General features: G+C 41.6%; 1 long non-coding RNA gene across 3 annotated transcripts in view; it reads left to right on the top strand.

Moving 5' to 3' along the window:
• Positions 1–23036, top strand: part of LOC134171609 (uncharacterized) — a 103474-nt gene that overhangs the window by 19083 nt on the left and 61355 nt on the right. For 2 of the 3 annotated variants that reach the window (XR_009967683.1, XR_009967682.1), the window contains exons 2-3: positions 9003–9158; positions 21825–22074. This is a non-coding gene — a long non-coding RNA (uncharacterized LOC134171609). The remainder of the gene's footprint in view (positions 1–9002; positions 9159–21824; positions 22075–23036) is intronic. The other variant, XR_009967684.1, reaches the window with a different exon arrangement.

A 23036-nucleotide genomic window follows, 5' to 3' on the forward strand; every position in this document is an offset into this window, starting at 1 on the left:
GAGCTTGACTGCTTTTGCAGAGGTCTTTGAAGCCTTGAGCTCTGTTTGCTGTGGAGGGAGAGAAGGAAAAAGAGCGATGGGATACGGTCTCAAGTGGTTTTTATCTATTAGCACCCGCATGATAATGCCACTCTGAATGAGTATCTGAGAGAAATGCCAGAGGTCACAATGGATATAGCTGGATCCCACAAATTGTGGTGGAAAAGAAGAACAGGATGTTCTGGTAGCTACTGCCATGTGTGTATCTTGAAGCCCCTGGGTGTCTGGCTCTTAGAAGGCAGCAGCATCTTTGAAGTATATACGTATTTTTGCTGTCTTCCCTTAGCTGTTCTTCAGGGGTCTGTTGGTTTTTTCTTTGTTTTTGTTAGCTACACAGAAAAGAGACAAAGACAAAAGACACAAGGTGCACTTTGTGTAGAAATTTAAGAACGTATGTATTAGCATGTACCTCTCTCAACAGGAAAGTGGAGATAGATAGTTTATCAGTACAGCCTGCCCCCTCACGTGTGTAAATCACTTTTTTACCAACAATCAACACTGTTGTATAGAAGACACTCAGACTATCTCTGTAGCTGAACAAGGAGGGTTGGGTTGTGCTGTGCCTTATCCATTTTTGTAAAGTAGATACAGTGTGTACTGGCAGGGTGTATGATGTGACACTACAAGACCCAACAGTGCCTCAGTTACGGGAGGTACTGTGTTCAGGCTGGGGAGAATGAAGAGTGTCTGAGATGCCCTGCCACTAAGTTGTTACACTTAATGGCACACGGATGTGAGGGGAGAGAGATGAAGCACCAGGCAGTATCAGCATAGAGTCCTAGGGGCCTGAATCCACAGTAACTTTTTACATGCCATTTCAGTGAGAGTTGTCTCTTCCATCCTCTTTGATCATCTTCAAATGCCTAAAACAAGAGCCTAGGACACTGAAGTACCTAATTTTGAGAAGAAAATGTCCTTTGCTTTTGTAGAGTTTCCTGAAAGGTCTTCAGTGGTCATTTTGTTATGTACTTTGGATTCTGTCTTGGGTGGAGGTCCCCCTCAAGGAATACACATAGTTCAGTCTGTAGAGGGGTTAATGCAAGGCATATTTGCTGTATCATCCCTGTGAGTGCTTTGGCCTTTGCTCTGGATCTTAGATCTAGTCATGCAACTCTTCCCCTTTTGCAGGACGATAGTATCTTTGAACCTGTCTGTCTTCCTGCTTTCAGGCTGAAGATGCATGTGGGAGAAGGTGGCCTGGCATGTCGGTAGTATAATGATCTTTTACTTACAGAAGCACACTGATGGTTTGTACCGGCAACACACTCCAGCAATGGATGCATCTACTTTGGCAAAGCTGTGCTTCCTACTAATTAATCTTGTGGGAGCAGAAGGAAAGAAACAATACTTGCCGAAGTCTAGGTTGGGCAACGGTGTTCTGTGTGTGGACACCCAAAGTGGGTGTCCAGTATCAGCCACCAGTCTTACCCCTTCACATTCTAGGTTACATAGTCATGCCTGCAAAAGTCAGTTGTGTACATGTAGCTGGAGTGTCTTCTGCCACTTTCATTTCTGCTATGGGAAATCTCATTAAAAAGGTCCTTGAGTACTGGCTAGGAGAACTGTGGCACCCATGTGGACACCGTTCTTAGCACTTAGATCTTCATGTCAGAAGAAATGCCTCTGTCAGGTGTCTGTGAGGGGAATTTCATAGGATTTTCTTCATTTCACCATTAAGTGCCCACTGGGGCTGTTCTGTTGAAGAGATAACAGGACCCACTGAAAGGCCTTTCCTTGAGGTTAACTTCAGCTTACTGGTTACAGCTATGGTGGGTGGCTATTGAACCAACAGTGTCAAAGCCAACATCTAAAATGACCTTTAGGTTGTTTACTCAGAGCAGTAACAGACTCACCCCCGACTTCCTGATAGGGGCCATCACTTATCAAGAAATAAGAAGAGCAAGTAGCTAGATATGGAAATCACTGTGGGAGTGAGCCTAATTGAAAACATAGAGCATTGTACAGAAGTAATATTAATACATCGGTAACCTTTACCTCTTCTGTGGAATATGTATGTGGAAACTAAGCGAGGAGAATTACCAGGAATTGGGAAAAAATAAATATATATTAAAAGCCCATAAAAAAAACCCGACAAAACAACCTTTTCTTGGGCAGACAGATGTATCTCCCTAAGGCTGTGCCACATGTCCTATGGTTCTTCTTCTTAGCTATGCTATGGTGTCAGAAATGAGTGATTTTCATCTCACTCAAGTGAAACCTTTTAGAAAAGGAGTCCAAAGTAAGCTAAGGGACTAAGTAGACATTAAAAATTAAGTAAGATCTTAGCGTAGTAGATAGATACACAGAAAGCTAAATAGCAAGGAGAAGCCAGTGGACTGGTTTCCACCCTAATTTAGAAAGCTAAATTAGGTTCTTACTTGAAAAAAAGTTTCTACATGATCACAAGACAAATATGCACTTTAATACATGATTTAAGCATGCTTTTAAAAGTGCTTGGAATTTTAATGGATTTACCTCAATAATCTGTATTGTAGTATTCCAGCATCTCAAACTAAGCTTGGTTTTAGCTAATGTTTTCCTGGTTTTGTTCAAGAGGTTGTTTTTCTTTTAATTATTGTCCTGTTCATTTGAGTCAGAATAGCAGCACCATTTAATCTCACTTTTGTATTTTCTAGAAAATGTCTAGACTGGCTAGCATGAAGGTTTTCATCCTGGAAGGTTTTAGTAAGATCCTTCTCCACTTGGTATATACATGACACAAGTAAGTACTGAAACTGAAAGTTTCAGATGCGATACAACACCTAGTAATAAACTGTTTCAACTTCTTTTTTAAAGGAAAAGAAACACCATCTTTTGGCAGTGTTTCCTCTAAAATCTGAGACTTGCTGATCTGCCATGTAGATCTGTACTTTGTTGCAAAGTATCAAAACAGAACCAAGGATTTTTATATCTACTCTTCCCACCCAGCACTCACAGTTCCTTCCCCTTCTCTGTCTGTCGGGTAGTTTCTGAAGGCATTGAGGAGACAGGAAGGGAATGGGTGCAGAACTGATCTTTGGGCAGACAAATGGACACATAGTGCCAGCAACTAACCCTCATTTCTTTAGCCTGAAAATGTCTTGGTAACAAGAATGGATTTAGTATATTTTATTTCTTGGGGGATTTTGAAGGAGGGTGGTGAGGAAACAAGGTAAAAGCAACTGTTTTCCACATCAAATTAAGGAACTTGAAAATCTTCAAGGCAAATGACCCATCATCTTCCTTAAACTCACGGCTCTTTTAAACGCGCATGATGGTTTTCCGTTGTCCTGTGCTGTTGTGATACATCATGGGAACATCTGGCAATGATGGATGTTGGACATGGAATCCAGTGGCAGCAAATTGTCCATGAAGCAAAATGACAACCAAGCCCTAACTCCAGTAAATTGCTGGGATGAACAATTTCTTATCAAATTTGGGAAATTTCTTTGCGATTTTCTATGCAAAGCAGGCATTTAGAGTAAAAAGGTCATTTTGATAAAAATCCAACTTTTCACTAAAATCAGTTCTCTTCAGCACCCTGTCCCAAAATCTGTTATGTTCACAGTATTCCAGAACAGCCTTGCCATCTGTCAGAAGCATTTTTAGGTAACAAATTATTCAACCTAACTGTGCCCTGTCTTCGCCACACCAGTTGTATGTGCCTTTAAAGTGCCTTGGGACACATAAGCCTGAGGCTCCCTTTTTCCTGCAGGAATACCCAGATGCTGAAGGGGGAAACCCTAGACCCAGGAAACAGAAATACCCTGAGAATATGGGTGTTTCTGAAGCACCAGCCATCTCCTGAGTAGAGATGTCTTTACCTATTTCTGTGGAAAGCAAGTGTGTTCCAGCACGGAGGTAGCACTGTTTTAGAGAGGAGTGTGTGTCTTGCTCTCCCTTTAAAATGGATCCTCTTTTGCATATTTTGTGTTCTGGTAGGAGGTGGGAGGTCACATTCAGATTCTTCCTGACAAGATCCAAATTCATATTATCCTCCTCCACTTACTGCCTAAAACATATGAAAAGTCGTCAGATAAAGGATTCATCTCTTTCAGCCATGTGTCCTAATCACTGGGCTGAATATTCAGCCCTTTTAGGTTGTAAGCCTGATTTTTTGCTGCATGATTTCAGCAGGATAAGAGGGGAGTCCCCTATCCAAAGCCCTGTGGTTAAGGCACTTTCTGAGGAGGTGAGAAACATGGGTTTGAACTGACGAATACGTATCTTCTGCTTCCTTTCAAGAGCATGCTAATTACTAGACTGTGATATGAGAAGCAGACGGTGTTGCCACTATCAAATTAGTTACTCATTCTGAGTTTTAAAAGAAAGTGGCCACAGCCAAGTTTGAGAGCCCAGCCAGTGCTGGGTCACTGTGCTCATAGCCATACTGCCTCTAGCAGGAGAAGCAGCCAGGCTTCCTGGGTCCGGGTTTCAGTCTGGATGCAAGCTCGGTCAAGTGCCTGAGGCTGGGGAATACCCTGGGCAGGCAGGGGGGATGCAGACTCAAATGGGAGGTGGTTAGAGGGCATGGGCATCACTGGCTCTGATGGGAAGGCAGAGGGGGAGCCTTTTCTAGCCGTATTTCTGGAACTTAATTCTCCCTAAATGCTGAGATGTAAATGCAATATGTCACTATGAGAACTATTGAATATTTTGTCATGAGACCACTATCGAATTTGATAGCCACCGTATTCATCAGCTAGTGGAACAGATTTTCCCATCATTTCTGAATTTGAGTTTAGGTGAATGGGACTTCACTTGTGGTTAAAGGTTTGCATTTGTTTTTTTTTAAATGCTATATGTGTCTTGCTGGACTGGGACTTTCAACAGCGTTATTTTGTCTCCACAAGTCTCCTTCAAGATAAGGGATAAGGTTTTCTTGTATTCTGAAATGATGTGGCAGAAGGCAAAAAATAATCTTGTGACTCATTAGGAAATAAACAGAGACATAATTGCCATCTGTGTTTCAGTCCATTTAATCTTTTCTTTCTCCAGTCATGGAAAAAAGTTCATAAAAAAAGTTGAGGTCTGTTTTTGTGGTATTTTTGAGAGAAGCTGGCTTAAAAAAAATTAGAGAAAAGAAAGGGAAAAAAAAACCCAACCCAATGCTGGCTCTATACATTATCTTAGACAAAATGGATTAAATTTCTGACACCTTACTCATCAAAATCTGACCTTGATTTGACCCCATTGGCTTTTTACTGTTTGATGTTCTCAAACGATTTGGTGCCACTTTTCCTTAGTAGTGCAGTTAATTTTAAGTGTTAGATAGAGATCAATAGTCATAGCTTGAAATTGGCACCTTTGGAGGAAAAATATGTTGTGTGGCAGTAACATAGATTTGATAGTACTTCAGTTAAGAAAATGGTGTACTCTTTCATTATTGTTTTCAATGACAGTATCCAGAGTGTTACTTCATTCTCCTACCAAGCTTCTGACAGTCTCTTGTAATATCTTATCTATCAAAGAGTTTTCATTCCTCTCCTTTCATGCTTGGCTTCTGGAGTGGAACTTTATTTAAAAGGTCCCTGAAATTAGAAAGAATGACCATGGCACTTCTGCTATCAAGCTGGTCAGTAAGAAATAAACTCCCTTACTTCTACACTTGTGTCTGGCCTCCTGCTTGCCAACATCAAAATCTCATTTACTGTGCTGGCTGTACAATGGAAACTTAGATGTCAGGAGGAGGTAAGTGGCCTGTTGGATGAGGTCTAATCTTTTCATAGGTAGCTGGGTTTTGCCTATTAGCATTAAAAGGAAGAATGGGAATGCCATCCCTACCTTTGTCCATGTGAAAGTACCCTGTGCTTTGCTTTCAGCCCATTGCTGCAGTAAGAAGCGATCCTCTGTTTGCAGGGGATGGTTGTTCCCACACTACTGCTTGGAGTAGCTGCCCTGGAGTATGTAGCTGCTCTGGAGTACTGGGCTGAGAGTGAGACAGTCTCTAGGGCACAGGATTTGCCAGGACTGTGCTCCTAACTGCGAGGTCCTCCCTGTGGAGTTGTGATAAAGCTCTTCTTCAGGCTTGCAGCAATGCAGGTGCTAAACAGTTATAGGAGTTTTCATCATGCCGCTAAAATCTGGCCTCCAGTGCAAGTGGGCCCTTCCTGCTGTGAAGCTTTGGGTATCCCGACTAGTTTTAACCAAATCTGACAGGTGGTTGGAAATACCTTTTTGACCAAATTCAATGCATACATGGCAGTAGGGAAGAAAATGCAGATAAGCCCACAAGAGGAGAGGCTGTGGAGAAAGACACTTGGGAGAGAGATGTCATGAGAGTCTCAGGTACAGGGAAATATCAGCTATGGCTTGTGCCTTCTTCATACCAAGGAGTCCAGCCTTTGGACAAAGATGAATAGGGAACCTGACTGCAGCAGTCTGCTGTTCCTGGAGCTGTTTGGTTAATTTTCACATATTTCCTAGGAAAATCCTGAACATGTCTGTTCTATCAACTACTTGAATAGCATTCTCTGACTCCCCCAAAAACGTTTTCTTCAAAGATGAAGTAATTTGTTTGTCAGGTGTCTTCTGAAGAGTTTTTTAAATACCAAGTTCCAACAATTTCAGATGAGTGAAGCCTTTAGTTTCTGTTAGGCTGTTTACTTGAGAACAAGTGTCCAAGCTACAAATCATTTTTACACATTGGAAGCAAAGATTCCCATTTTAAAACCATATCAATTCTTACTCACTCTGTTCTCTAAATCATGATACCTAATCTTGTTGAGGAAGAGAGCACATAATATGTAAAGCAGTGGCTTAGATGTTATGCAGGATCTTTGGGTGGTGTAAGTAACTGGCAATCCAAGAAATTCAGCTGAGCACTGTCCGTTTACAGGCACTGCAGATCTGCTCCATGCTACTAGCAGTGATGCCATGACATTATCAGCTCTTTCTAGCCAGCAAACGGAACAATGCGAATACAGACTGCAGGGAAAATGAGAGGGCAACCAGGCCCTTTTCCCAAAGGATTCCTGCATGTTTGAGTAGGCACCTCAGCAGAGATGTCTCTGGATGGAAGCAGTTGTGGCAGGTGTGACATGATGCTATTCATGAGGAAATGAGAACTTCTGTCACAGGGACAGGCCTCTGAAAGTGGTTATATTTTCCTTGCTGCTTTCTTTACTATTCAATCTCTGGAGAGCATGTGCAGATAAAATGGGAAAGAAATATTTCTTTATGACTTTCTGGCTGTTTAGCAGAGGAGCAATGGCAGAGTGATAGGATAAACGTTGCTGAGAAGGGACATAATAGATACCCATGCTCTTTACCTGACAGCACCGCTGAGACCTGCAGATATGAAAGGGAGTTAGACCCTGTACTAAGAAACTTCATGTTTTCATTCTCTGATTCTGGTCTGGAAATACTTTGTGTATGGCCTTCCTGACATTTAGTGCCTCCTGAAGGTAATTGCATTTAGCATGCCTATGTTCTTCTAGCCAGAAATCCCAGCCTGCTGTTGGGAAGGCCTGGACTTATCAAAGCAGTGTTCTCCTGATGTGTGACCTGGGTTTAATCTGCAGCTGTCTGGAGAGGTTTTCCATGATGGGAATGCTGGGGGTGTACCGACACATCAACTTCTCAGATGTGTGGCTGGTTTTCATACATCATCTTATATAGGGAAGCCCTTAGGTATATGTGTACTCCAAGGGGAGGACTCAGAACTTAGGTTCCTTTCAAGGCTGTGTCTTCTCCCACAGTTTGTGGCAGACTCCTGATGTAATCAATGAGTTCCTCATAAATCATGAATTTCTCTCCTAGAGAAATCCTCAGTGGTGCTAAGTACAAGCAATTCGCATTAACTTCAACGGCAGCTGCAGGTGCTGAGTGTCCTGGTTATATCTGCGAGAGTCTGGCCCCAAGCCTCACCTCCTGCAAGGGAAGACCATACTGTCATTCCTTACTCTGCAGCCAGATGTTCCTATGTACTAGGTAGGTAGATCCAACCGCATTCAAATGCATGCTGTTCTCCTGGGCTGGGATTTGTTACTAGTGGAATAAAGTTACCACACTGCTTTAAATCCAGTTTAACAGCAGGAACAAAGATTTAGTAAAAACAAGCCTTTAATAAAACTTTGTTCATCTTAACTGCAATTTTTACCATCTCCTGAAAGTCGTTTAGGTAGGACAGCTTCTTCATGCACCCTCTGTGACTCAGCTGCGTCCCTGAGCAGCTGCTTTTCTTCCCAAGTTCAGTTTTAAACCTAAACCAAAGCTCAGGTCTTGCCTCCCAACAGCCATTCAGTGTGTTCTGAAAAGCAGTGTCCCTCTAGCTGTCATTGCTCCTCTTGTTTATGCTTTTTCTGACTGACAAGTTTCAGTGCCAATGTACATTACTCGTGAGTTATTCTAGCACAGCTCCAAAGCTGTGCCAGGGAGTTTTCCCACTTTATGGCACCAGCTGTACAGAAAGGTGTTTTAACAACCTGCTTTACTGCACATTTCGGTGATGTCATTGATTACTGAAGCAACATGTACACTTACATGCTTAAAAATTTCTTGCTCAGTCAGGACTGGTGCCCTTAATCTGCTCTGCATGCTGCAGTTCACCAGGAAGGCTGAATTTGATTCAGTAGGAACAAGACCAAACTCCAGACTGCTGAAGAAGTGAATGAAAGAGTAATCACTGGAAGACTTTGCAGATGAGATTTGATTGCCTTGATGAATCTGGGGATTCTGCAGGGATGGGACCTATGAGAAATTCCTGGCATGCTGCTACTTACATAAAATTGATATTAATAGCAAATTATTTTTAGAAGGGAAGCTGACATATTATAAAAGTGTCAAATGATAATGATATGGCAGATGGTATATGTAATGTGCAGTTGCATCCCAGATTGATAGGCACTTCTAAGTTTGTTAGAAATTTCAGGTACACCCCTACTGCATTTCAGTGTAGGCAAAATACCCAGCACTAGTTAAGTAAATGAACTGCAACAAGAATTGCAAATTCAAAAGAAATGTCTGATTTGCTTTATTACTAGGGACTACACATGTGCTGAAAGGACCAGGTCTGGTTTGTTAAAGCCAGATGTAGAAATGCTGCCTTCAGCTAACTCCATCCTCTGCAACTGCCTTCTGCAAGTGCCTTTCCTCCCTGCTGCCCATCTCCTATGAACCCTCTGATCTTTGCCCAGCTGGTGAGTGATCATCCTCTCACTTTTACCTCAAAGTGCCGACCCCCTCCGTACCTGAGATCAAAGCCTCCAAGTCTATCCAAATCTATAGTATTATTTGCCTATGCTTACCCATATTGGTGTGGCATGGTTGCATTCTTGGCATGACTGTACAGAAAAGAGTGTCTGAGTATTTGTGGATCTGGAAAGGACCATTTTTGTGAACACACAACCAGTATGCAGGGGATGAGTAAGAACAGCTACGCAGTCTTATAGAGAGCAGTATGCTGGGAGGCTAAAAGGTACCTATGATATTTTGGCTGAGCTGTTCTGGTCTAGGACCGTGTTTGTCTGAATTGTGGTGATAGCTGTTTTGAACAATGTCTTGCTATAACATCTTGGAGCTGATTGAAGCAATGGGATAAAAGAATGGATTGTGAAAAGCAGAGGAAATACTGGACTTAAGTGCTCCTAGGAATAATAAAATGTCTGTTCTGCAATATGTTCAGCTATGCATACAGAAACAATCTGTGGGGTTCCTTAGTTTTTTTCCAAGCTTTTATTAGGATGTTAGAAGTAAAATCTTGGCCATCTTGAAGATGGTGGGAAACTGCCTTTGCCTTTTTGGGTCAGGATTTCTCCCTTTTGTCTGTGCCTGCTGTACTTGGCAATTCACCAGAAACCCCACTGCAGCTAACCTAAGAAGGCAGAGAGGAGCAAGCTGCTAAACTGTACTTTCTAGACAAAATGGAGCATCCCCAGGCAGTGTTCTGGGGTTGATGTTGAATTTGGCCATCCTCAGTCCTTCCCCGTGCTGAGGGTCTCCTGAGCAAAGGAGTGGGAAGAGCTAACAGGAAACATAGGGGCTTGAAAATGGGGCTCAGAGATGGCAAGGAACTTGTGATAGGTCAGGGGCAGAGCTGGGAGGAGACCCTGTTGGCCTGACCACCTCTGATTGTGTAGCAGTCTACATGTGCAAAGAATTTAGATAATACTATAAGTAAGTAAAGTTTCATTGCTTTAGATGCATCCCAGAAGAAAGCAACTTCTACTCCAAAATCCTGACAAACAAACCATAAAAAAGCCCTCTCAATTTCCCAGAAATCTTGTTTATAATATGTATTAGTGCATAGAAAGTCTCCAAATTTAAGTGACAAATATTTGGCCCTGGAGTATGTGAAATTATGCCATTCCTCATTTTTGAGTGATGCACACCTGGACCAATTTGACCATGGGCACCTCTCCTCTGGTGTCTTAATTGTGAGTAGATAAATTATACTAACTATTCCTACTTAAATAATGTTTTTCTTCTTTTGACCTCAGAACAGTTTAAAGAGGTGATACTGCTTCAGCTCCATCATGGGCTGGGAATTTCTGTGCTGAGTTTTAGCCTCAGAGCAGTTACAACAACTTACAAGTGTCTCAAAGATCTTAAAACAATGCTACTGATCTCCAAATGATAGCCCCTTAGATATTATTACAGAAACTTTCTGGAAGTAGTGAGAACCAAAAGGGAGCAATTAATTCTTGGAGTAACCCCATTTACTCTAGCAGCTTGGCCCTGAGGGAGTAGGAGCACTTGATGTCTGACAGCAGCCCCAAATGTCAGTATTTCTCCCCTTGTTCATTTGCCTGCTTGCTGTGGTAGATTTCATGCCGTTATAAGCTGTTTATTTACAGCCTGATCAAAGTACTTAATGACAGGGTTAATTTCTACGTATAATAAAGAAGTCAAGACAGGAGACAGGTACTGTGTAATCGAATTTTTCATTTTGGAATTTGTTTCTCTTCATGTAGGGCTTAGCTTTGATTTTTATTACCATTAATGTCTGCATTTACTGTTTTCTAGTCTCTTAGATAAGCTAAACCTACTGTGGAAATAGTAGGGCACTGTATTGTTGCAACAGCTTCCATGAAAGTATGATGATAAAGTAAAAAGGGTCTATAACTTCTCTGCAGCAAGACCTTAAAAATGCATTTTGTTTTGGAGGACAGCTCCTAATAAAATTACACTGCTTAAATAGTCTACTGAGATGCTAATTCTCTTTTTATGACCCCATAGGTATGTGCACAGGCACGGATACTTAAGTATGTGTGTACATAGCCAGAGAAAGAGTCAAAGATAGTGCTAAAATACAAATTCTTATTGTTTATTAAGTGTGTGTCTTCAGCAAGACTTTGCAGACATAAATGAATCTCCACAGCATCCCTTTGAAAGAACTGATGGTGAAAAACTGGTTAATGGTACTCATTTCTTGAAAGGTGGAAATGAGACATGAAGCGTTAGATCTGCATTTGTCCTGCATAATTTGGTTTTCATTTTTAGATGCACTGAGAACTGTGAATATTCCTGGACATTCTAAAACCTAGGGGTACAGAAGTGATGGAGGACTTAGAAAATACGCTTCTTGCTGAGGTAGCCAACTTCAGGAATCGAGCTGGAAGTGGAGATGACATTAAACCTGGGCATATCCAGCTCACCCTGCATCCACCGAGTTTCTGTTTTTATAGTACTCTGTAAATTTTAGGAAAACAGGGACTTAAAAGCTCATGTGATGCTAAATTTTGTGAACCACTGTTAGCCAAGTTTCCTTATGGCTGAGGTAGAAATCTTTGTGAGGAAAGCGTGCACCTCTGTTAGCACCATTGTGCAAACTGTAGTTTGCAAATGTGGTGGGAGGCTTTGATCATGCTAATTTGGGCTCAGTCATGCACCTTCTTTTCCTCTTTTAACATGCAAATAGCAGCTGTGTCAGTCTCTGGGATGGCTGCTTGTTCCTTTAAGGGAGAGATTCCAGTTCATACCTTCAACCAGTGCATTTGTGCGTGGGCAGAGGTATAGCACAGTGGTACAGCTGCTGACAAGGGAAGAGCTGTGATGAAGGTTGGAACAAGTCAGTGGAATAGAGGAGTTCTGAAAGAAGATGCTGAGCTCTTCTGGTGTGTTTTCATTTATTTAAAAAAAAAGTGTGTGCGTGGGGGGGGGGGGGAAGCAGCTGAGAACTACACAAAATGATAATCCATGATCCTGCCCCCATGAAAGGGATTGCCAGAAGGATCCATTTCTTTCTTCTGAACCCAAGGGTCCAGGCAGCGGACCTGGGGCTGGAGCGGGTCAGCCGGGACAGTGGTGTGCTTACGTGCCGCTTGAAATCCCTGCCGTGGTGCCCAGGTGCTGAAGGAGCTGAGGTGGTGAGCTGTCCTGCTGGGAGCTGTGGCAGTGCCATGCTCATCCAGCTTCATTTCCATGGTATCACTTGGATGCCACTGAATTTACTGGCTGCACAGTGTAAGTATTGCACAACAAGGACCTGTTTAAAAGGGTGCTTAGTTTAAGGTGCAAGGATTTCCTGGAATTTGTAGCACAGAGTTTTCTGGAAGGTCACCTCAAAGAAATATGTCATCTCTGTGAAGTTCTCAGTTGAGTCCGTAGGCAGCTTGACACAAGGATTTTCAAAAGGTGACAACTCGCCTTTCAGAAAGCCTTGGCTCCTGTTTGTCTGTTCTCCCCTGAAAAGACTGTCTTGATGTGATGTCAGTACCACAGCAGGCTAGGACTCAATGTACATCTGTGGCTTTGTGTGCCCACGAACATCCTTGGAAGCTGTAACATAATAATATCTGTGAAACCTTCAGCTCCTCTGTGACCCGCTTTATAATCTTGAATATAATCCCTCTGTGTGTGTGCAAATGGCACAGAGAGTGGGGTAAGGGAAAGAAACACGTGGACATGTTTTAATCATAATGATGGAGTCAAAGTGATGCCATCCCCATACAGGGAAGGCCCTTTAATAACTCTAGCCTCTGCACTGCTCCATGGGCAAGCAAGGCTGTGACCTGTAGGGTTTTAATTGACTTCAAATTTGGCAACACTAAATTGAGTGGGTAATATGCTGTGACACAATAGGATTAAATGCTGGCCCTATTAATGGCAGTGGATTTTGGTACTGATTTTGAAGGTAGTTTAGGATTTCAGCTGAGGAAGGTGGCAACATCATGAGGAAATAATCTAGTTATTTCCTGTCAAACAGAGGACCCTCAGCAACATGGATGTTACAGAAAATGCTTTTCAAATAGAAATCTATCCTGTTGCAAAGGAACATCTTGAGCTATTGACCCTGCAAAGTAATACATACATATAGTCATTTCCTTGCTATTTAAAACTTCCTTGTAACCAGGTGGGTGGATCTGGTTATGCTGTACTCCGCCATAACAAAAATTTACCCAAAGCAATTTTTTGCCTGGCCTAAATTTTGCAAAAAATATCTGGTCTTTAATACCTTTGAGAAAGGGAGATATTTGCACCTGACATGTCTACACATTACTTAGAGCAGGTTATTGATCAGTCCTATATATGTTGCTTTCCAGTGGGAGGATGAGATAGAGACACCAATCCATTACTGCAGCTATCTAACACTGGAAAGCAATAGGACTAATGATACAGGTTTTCAATAGCTGATTTATATTATCCTGCAGTCAATAAAGCTCATGATTTTGCCACTGTATCGTTGAAAGCAATGCTCCCAAATGCTGGCAGGCCCCAAATCTGATCCTCTATAACAGCACAGCTCCTGTGCTACAAGCCGGTGAAAACAAAACCCCACTAGTCTTCCAGAGTATGATCAGGACAAGCTCTTTACTCACTGAGCTGTGGGTTCTCTGAACCCCAAGCTGATATGAGGCTCATTCTGGTGAGTGATTCCTGTTAAAGAGTAGCTATGGACTATACCAGCTGCTCTTGCACTACGTCACACGGAGGGAAAAAAGAAAGAGTTCTTTCTCTGGGCAAATCACTTAAAATCTCAGTTACTGCTAATTTGGTGGTGATTAACGAGAAATGTATGTCGGTGGCTACAAGTGAAAGGCAGTAACTGGCTCCCCTCCTCTTCCTTCTAGTAATGCAAGTACTTTGGGCACCACAGAGGAACTGCCCACAGAATCCAGCATTGTGCAGAGTTGAGGGAGAGAGTGGCAGCAGCAAGGAGCTACGTTTGCTGGAGAAAGCACTTGACAAGCCAAGTGAAAGCCTGAGTAGCCAGTAGGCACAGTCCCATCCTCTCTTTCAGTTGTGTTTGAACATGAGCATGGTCACATCAGAATAGGCTATCATATCAGATCAGCTCAGACAGGCTGGGGGCTTGCCTCAGGATGTGCTGGTGGTTTCCAATGTGCATGAAGGAAAGGCTGTGTGTAGACCAGCTGTGCACTTAGAGAGGAGAGTAAAGATGTAGCATGGAGGTTTGCATGTTCAAATAGGCTGACCTGCAGGGACAATGAATGTCTTTTGGGGCTTGTACACACCCTGTTTTCACACAAACATTTCATGCAGATTTGTAACATGTTATAGCTGCCAAGTGTCTTATACACAGTCACAGTCTAGTGACTGAAGGATCCACTAATTAAGAAGCCCCTAATTAGGCTTTTAAATGATAAACTGTAATGGCTATAGTGCAGCTGTTGTAAACTATAGAGTAAATTATACCCCGGTGAAAGAGGCTTTAATTATGTATTTATATAACAGACTTTAAGGTCTTTGAAAGATAAAAGAATTTTCAGTATCAGCAATTAAAAAACCAATAAAGTAACAATAAACCTCTTAAATCAATGAAAGCAAGGAAATCCAAAGTTAATCTGAAAAGCTGCAATGGTACTTTCTTTAATGCTCATTGTGTTTTAGTTGGTTGGGGGGTTGATTTCGTTCTTTTTTGTTTTCATAATGGATGAGATAAAGAGGTATTGTCAGCCAGGAGTTTATGTCCCCTGCTTTCGATTAACTAGCTTTTATAGGTCCTTGTACAGCATTAATGATATTTTGGCAAACTTTCCACGGTTACATTTTTGCAGAAATCCTAGAATGCCCTTATTAGCTAGCTTTTCTTTTTGTATCCTGATTTACAGAATGGTTAGTAGTACACATGCCTTTGTGAAGTCAACAGGGGCTTGAAAATTGGTCCTATTTGGCCCTTGGAGACCATGTTCAGGCCAAATCTAGCCTGCACATTGTTGATGCAGCTTTTGCAGCCATTCACCATGCTGTGCTTATGAAGTGGAGAAAAGGTCTGAATGTCTCCAGGACTATTCAGCTACTTGGAGATTGCACTCTGGGCTTCTTTTTTACAGGGCTCGGTCCTGCTCCACTGAAATTGAGGAGAGTTTAGCCCTTGCCGACATTTGGGGCTAGACCATATTCCAGCCTCTCTGTGCTTTAGATATGAGCACTGCTCCTCTCCTGCCAGCTCTGCCTAACAGTGCCTCTCCTGGTAACCTCACAAGTTCTGCCTCCAAATTCACATCCACCCTCAGCCTTCCTTGGTTACCCAGCCCTGTTTGCTGCCCTTTCTTGCCATCTCTGATCACAAGGGATGCTGATGCACTGTAGTGTAGAAATGCCTCTTTGCGGAGAAAAGGAAAGGCATCTTTGATGTGCCATCCACTGCCTGATGGCTTTGCCCATCTGTTGTCAATACTTTTAATTTCTTAGATTACTGCTTCTCAGGACAAGGGCTGTGCTTTTTGTGCCTGCATGCTGCCATCACATAGAAGATACAGATATTAGGCTGTGATGTGCAGAGAGTTCAGCTCCTTTAGCTGTTTTTTGCGACTGGCCCTCACAGCTGTAGGACTGAGCAGCCCATGACAGGCAAACAAGGTAGTGCTTTTTGTTTATTCCAGCCACATCCAAGTATTTTTATCTGGAAATGTCACAGCAAGGGAAATAGGAAATACAGTTCTCATAGTTAATTTTTATGGTTGATTAATTAGCCCAAAGAGTATTAAATTGTGCTAATGTAGTTTGCCTCTTGATGCTGTCTTTTGACTTCAGTGGAACTAAATACACGCTTAAAGTTAACTACATGCTTAAGTGCTGTGGTGAATCGGGGCCTAGGGCATTAATTAGAACTTGGCTCAGATTTACTTTCAAGGCTTTCCCCCCCTCTTTTTTTTTTTAACTCTTCAGCCTCAGCAGTTTAATTGGTATGCAGATGTTCCCCTTTATTGCTGGCAGAGGCCTCTGTCACTGTTCTGAAGGTACTCAGACATCAAGGCTGGTACAGTGGGCAGGAAGAAACCCCCCCTGAAGGCTTTCAAGCTTTGTGGGAAATAATGATGTATGAGACAGGGATTCCTTTGGAACCTGAAGGGAACATGACAGACAGAATAATATGGGAGGAAAACACTGTCTTCACAATTGAGACTGATGGTCTCATCTTGTCTCCTTGTTATTGTTACCAATCAAGACTGAGATGAGCTTTCTTATGAAGAACTTAATTTCGTGGCAGGTTCTATATGTTGGACACACTGCGCTCAGTGGTAGCTTTCCATCCAAAGTACAGATATTGACAGGCTCTGAGGAACCCTTTAGGGTGGTGTTTTAGCTTAAACCCTAAAATTCCTTCCAGCATTGAGATGCATTTTGTCAGGAATGACACTTGCAATTTGATAATCTTTTACCACTTTGCCTGCCTATCTCAAACAGCTAGCTGGAGGGGAGAAACCCAGAGTTGTTGGGCAGAGGAGTGTCAGCTTTATTAATCAGCTTTTCTCAGAGTTTATTAATTTCAGTTTCCAGTGGTTAGTGCATGTTTGTGAGAGACAATTGGTTTGTACAGATCTGTGTAGGATGGAGCAAAGCTGGAACTAAAGAAGGACTGCAAGTTGACAGCAATGCAATAGCTCTAATTGACAGATAGACCAAAGGCACTACCTAAAGCAACTTTTCTTCTGCTGTTTAGGTTAGAAATGACCCTCAATTTGTCCTCCAATTGCCATGTTCAAAAAATAAGTGTTTTCATGTATATTCTTTCAAATGGATTAGCTGAAATATCAAGTGCTCATTTTCTATACTTGTATTATCAAGTTAGATGATTCAAAAAGCTGTTGTGCAAGATAGAGGAAGATGGCTGTTTCTTAACTCCTCCAGAGTAAAAGCTGTCTTTCAGGGTACACTTTGCACAAGTTAGTATTTTTTGGCAACCACAGTTTCATCAGAAATGCATTTCAGCTAATGGGAGGCAGAAGGACTAATATACATGCTGCATGTTGTGGGTGCAAAAATGCAAATAGAAATTACACCCACCAGGGAAAAGGCGAGGAAAATGTACCTTCCTGGATGTGAGCAAGGGTAGGTTAGGAAACATCATCTTCCTTTTACAATTGGCTGTTACTCTTTACATTTCTGGAGAACTGGGATCTTGCTGTTAATCTTACAAAAATAGATGCTGTGGTGAAGCCTGAGGCATGAATAAAATTGGATGTTAATCTTAAAGCAGATTTTTTACAGCTATGCACTCAGAGCCAGTGAATCCAAATGATTTTGGAAACTCCGTGTTTGTTACTTATTTGATCAAAATGCTATGGGGAAAGAGGTCAGTGGCACAGGTACATATTATAACATCTGTGGCTCCTGAAAGTTGAGCAGATAAGCACAGCAAACATTAAGCATCTCTGGCTCGACACAAATAATAGGCAAAGCTGAAAAAAGCCTGCTGACAAGAGGGGTGGGTGTTGGTGGGTGACTTGCTGCAGTTTTAGAGCTGTTAAGTGTAGGTTTTTTAGCATTTTCATTATTTAAAATTGGAGTGGTATTTTCTTCACTCCCTCTGAAAAGTTACTAATTTACTCTGAAATACAGGGTAAGCCACAATGATTTAACAGATCTATAACGTGCTTTAGAGTGATTTCAAGTAACAGACACCCTCTCCAAGGTTCCACTGTCTCCGCTCTGCCCTCACTCCTTTCTTTGTGTACATCTGTACCAAAACGCAAAGCAGGGGCTGCCCTGCTTTCACCCACATGTGGCTTTCATCTGTCTAGCTCCACTGTCAACAGGTTGGGTAGTTTTGGCTACTGGTGCTCATACAGGTTTGCTTTATTCCCAGTGTTCAGAAACAGAGGCTGTTAGCTTTGTTCAGATGCTGGGAAGGGCATCCTTGAGCATGGAGTGGTTCAAAAGCTGCTGCTCTTCAAGTACTGCTGGAAGTGGATGGGCCTTCCTTAGAGTAGCCCTAGCATGCAGAGGCTGCCCATTGCCTAGTGTGTGGAAAGTGCCTAGCAGAGCATGGCCAAGGGCCATGATCATAGAACCATATAATCATCTAGGTTGGAAAAGACTTTATTATGATCATCAAGTCCAACCATTACCCCAGAACTGCCAAGTCCACCACTAAACCATATCATTGAGGATCTCATCTATACAGTTTTTGAACACTTCCAGGGATGGTGATTCCACCACTTTCCTGGGAAGCCTCTTCCAATACCTGAGTAGCACTTTCCTGGAAAGCCTGTTCCAGTACCTGATTAGCATGATTACGGTATCCAGGATGCTCCTGGAATACAGGCAATATTAAGCAATCTGCAGTTCTCTGTGTCTGATTCAAAGAAGGCAGATGAGTTGTGTTCCCGACAGGCTGTCCAACAAGACGGGCAGCCTGAACTGATGGGAGGTGGTCAGGGGATTTTCTCTGGTTGTCACACTGAATGGGTCTCATTCTCAGCTATGTTACACTCCAGCCAATTCCTGTCTGCATATTGGTGTGTTGAACAACCATGCCTATGGCAGGATGCTTAAGCTGGAGGCTTTTTGCATGGATTGTATTTAAGCTTGATGGAGCCTTGCTGAGAAGGAGCAGGCCTTGCATTTACTCAGAGAGATCTCTGGTGGTTTGTGGTAAGGAATTGGGACCTGGGGTTGAAGCCACCATCTCCAGGACCAAACCACAGAATTTACACAACTGCCAGTTCTTCCCAGCTGATGGTCTGCACCACACATCTGCTGATTTTCTTTCTGCTCTTGTCGTTGCTGCTTGAGGGAAGAATCTACTTTGTTCTATATAGCAATTTGTCTAGCTTACTTTAATTTTATTAGCTGCTGCTGATTTGTTACTATTCAGTGTATTCATGGCTTTATTTAGTATCAATAACCAAGGATAGAAATACTTTAATGGAAAGCTAGATGGAAATGCTGAGATTCTCCAGAAACTTTGGAGGACTCTAGGGCTTCTTTTGCTCTTCTTTGTTTCCCTGTTCTAGGAGGCGTGGAGAATATTTATCTATTCACAAGAGAAACTATTCAAGATGCATGGGCCTGAAATGTCACTGTTAGCTTTCTACCGCTCTTCTGATGTGACTGGTATAGATCACGGCTGCCAGCAAACTTTTAAGTAAGAAAGCTTTTTTTACAAGGAGAGGTGGTTTGTCCGCCCAACCTCTATTTATAACCGTATATTGTGAAACCATTTTTCTTCTGGAGGCTTGAGGCAACTGTTTTGATCTGGGAGCCTGCAGTGTGGGTAAACACAGCCATGTTAGGCTGGATAGAATGTCACCCTCAGGGATTCACATGTGTAACTCTCCTTCACTTGAACTGAATAAGGCACTAGAGTTTGTTTGCTTTCACTTTCTGTCACTTTTTGTCACTTTCACTGCTGTTCTACAGAAGCTATAATTTCTTCCTTTCTTCCCGAGTAGATGATGTCTAAAGAAGGACTGAACTGAGTGTAGATATTCTTACATTTGCTTGAAATGAATGTAGCTCATAACTCTCATTTTAGCACCAATCTGGAATACTACTGTGAACAGATTTACAATGTCTGCCTCTTCCTTACCTTGGCATTCTGACATTTATGCTTATTTTTGCATTGCTACTTGGGAGTTTAGTGAAGCCAAATGTCTGAAAGGTGAGTAGGTAAAAGGCAGGTACTTTCACATTCAAATGTACTCCTTTTGTGCGCTCCACAATCTTCTTTTAATTTTTTAATATGGTTTTATTCTTCTCATACTGAGTGTCTCATCACTGATTTTTGTTCCAGCATGTGTGTCATTATCAGAGTCATTAGCTGTGTTCCAGTTGCATGGTCCTTTGTTGCTGGATTGAAAAGATCTACTAACTTCAACCGTGTGTTTTTAGACTAGATGTTTACAGAAAGCCTTTACTGTGTTTATAGAAGAGCAGATTTAGTCTGGAAGTCATTGAGTGAAACCAATAAAGAACTTCCTTGATGTGATTTTTGGAGTTATTCTGTGGAGCTAAATTGCATGTTTTCAGGTATAGAACATAAGGGCACTTGAAAGCATAAAGAAGGTTAAGTGTAAATGATAATGAAAATGTTATCAGTAGGTTGTTTGATAATGTCAGTATATTAAAGTGATATGAAATATCTCTTTGATTTCATGGACAGTGCCTTACTATATATAGGTTACTGTAATAACATGATCCTTGGTATCCATTGATAATAAGTTTAACTTTATAAAAAGTTTGTTAGTAATCCAATTTCCCTGAAATGTCTTATGAGAAGTATTTTTGTTACAGAAGACATATAGTTGCTATCTGCCTAGTGTTATCTCCATCACAGTGACCTAAGCTAAGAAAACACGTTTGGAAAAAATGTGCCAAACAGAGATGGTTGGGGGCCTTTTTTCATTAGATTTGCTGGAAATATTTATCAATAGTTGGATGTGTGGTCTTTCAACCAGGTTTCTTTCACCCAGATTATATGCAAACTGCAAGATTCTTCAAGCATAAAGTCATATGCCAGGAGAATGGTATTAGCATTTCTTTTAATAATAATAACTTTGGAATAAGTATCTTTTTTTGTGAATTGTCTTTCTTGCCATTCTTTACTGTGTAATATCTTTGCAGAACTACAGTAACTGAAAGGAAGGAAAATAACGGAAATTGTTTCTGTAATTGGAGCTGGGTTTGGCAGAGAGTTCTGCCTTTCTGGAAAAGAAATGCTGGTTTTGGTTCTTTACTTTGCCATCCCCTTTTTGTACTGTTGTGTACTGGGATAAAAGAATAAAGGTGAACACTAGATGAGCTATGAATTCCCCTTGGACCAAACTTCGTGAGTCTCTGCTCTGACATACATTTTGGTGTTATTGCTTCCTGGGGGATTTTATTCACAAAATCTCAGAACATATTCTTTCAGTAAGATTTCACATAATTTGATAAATGTTTGGATAGATTTCATACCATCTTATCAAAGTAGGCACAATCATTTTTTCTTCAGGAACTGAACTTAAATGAAATTCTTATTTATGTTGGTGGGATAATAATTAAGTCTGCAGATCCAAATCAGCAGTTTGTTATTCTCTTGCAGGAGTAGGCTGAATCAAAGCCTCTGTCAAAAATTAGAGCTGAAATAATGAATTAACATACCGAATAGTAGCAAGTCTTCTACCTGGGACAGTGTTGACATGTACCCTTCTCATAAAAGCTCTGGAAACGTTGTAAGACTTGGACAAACACAGTGCATTCTCAGACTGCAGGGATGATGCTGCTGAGCACTGCACACTCTGAGTGTGCTCTTGGCTGATAGAAATCTGTGCAGTTACTGGAGGAGCTTAGTGGAATGGGAGATAGTCACAGCTGCTCTCTTAGGACGGCTTATCACTTTCTTGTGGGGCAAGGTACAGCCTCTATTCTCTTTTCCACCTGTGGAACTGGTATAATATTGATTAGATTATCATCAGGTTTCATTAGTGAAGCCCCATAAACCATAAAAGGAATGGCTCTATAGTTCCACTAAAACTTGGTATGCCATTTATATTAAGTGGGTGAGCACATATCAGTAGCCATGAAGATGCTGCTTTTCCAGAAATATGAAATATTTAGGTAAAATATCTAGGTAAAATCTGAACAGAAATATCATTACTGCCTGCTAAAATGTTGACCTCTTCCCTTCTAAATAGGTTCAATTCTCTTCTTGATGAGACTGCTGCATCTTCACCTTGAGTCCTCCCTGGGCGGCTAAAGTGGGTCTGATCACCAAGGAAATCTGGCCCACTGAATTCCTTTCCATTCTGTGCAGTTGAATGAAAAGTGTGTGTCTTTTGAAGAACAGTGACTGAAAGAAATATTGATGACTGCCAGGGCATCTACAGAAAAGGATAAGAAAATTACTACAACAGGGAAGACAAAGGGGCTTTGTTACTCTTTCTTGTAGGTTGTATATATTAATAATAACAACTAAAGTTTTGTATTTTTTCAGAGAAACATACAAGGCTTTTAGTTGTATTGTTTTATTTGCAGCTAACTGAATGAACTAAGTAGAAAATCGCACACAGTACTTTGATTGTCTAGCTGTGTATGTGAGGCTTTGGGAACAGTTTGTTATTCTAAAAGAACAGCACTAACAAGAAATCAGGCAACATATAATTGCTAGGCTGAGGGGCAGTTTGGGAAAGCACATATTTATTTATAAATTATTAAATAAAAGCACATAATATGTGGATCATCTCTCACTGCCTCCACACTTTGTACATTACTCATCTTCCTAAATTTCACATTCTCCAGGACATTGCTTCTTATAACTAGCACAGGCATCAAAACCACCCACATCCAGGAAAGGAGATGCCTGTGCATTTGTTACAATGGGAGTTTTGGTTGTGGGACTCATCTAAGAATATGAGCTTTCAGTTCAAGGAAAGGACTCTTGACCAGGCTTTTGAAGGTTGGTTTATGCGCCTAAAATACACATGAGCACCTGGGACTCTGTTCACGTAGCTTAAACTCTGGCTAGTGCTTCCTGCTGACTAGGTACCTTTGGAGATTTACAGCCAGCCAACACCTTAAATAGAGGACTTAAGAAAAATTTAGTCATTAAATTTAGCAGGATTCTCAAAAACTTTGGTATATAATTCTCATCAGATTTGGCAAGAATGAAGTAACTTCTGGTTGTCCCATAAGGTTTTCTCTGCATGCTTAATACCTTACTACCTTAGGAAACACCGCCACTTTGCAAGACAGAGAGGAGATAGATGGTAGTTGGACTTGCCAAGAAGGTGGAATGATACTTAATCCTCAGTGGTTTTGGCTACCAAATAGCTGTTCAGGCTCTCCTGGGGTGATGGTGCTGCCATTCTTTCCTTCAGCCTAGACTTGTGGGCTTTTTTCTAGGAGAG

Source organism: Pezoporus occidentalis, unplaced genomic scaffold (genome assembly GCF_034315485.1).
Source record: "Pezoporus occidentalis ecotype Australia unplaced genomic scaffold, CSIRO_AGI_Poc_V1 ctg41, whole genome shotgun sequence".
Taxonomy (NCBI): Eukaryota; Metazoa; Chordata; class Aves; order Psittaciformes; family Psittacidae; genus Pezoporus; species Pezoporus occidentalis.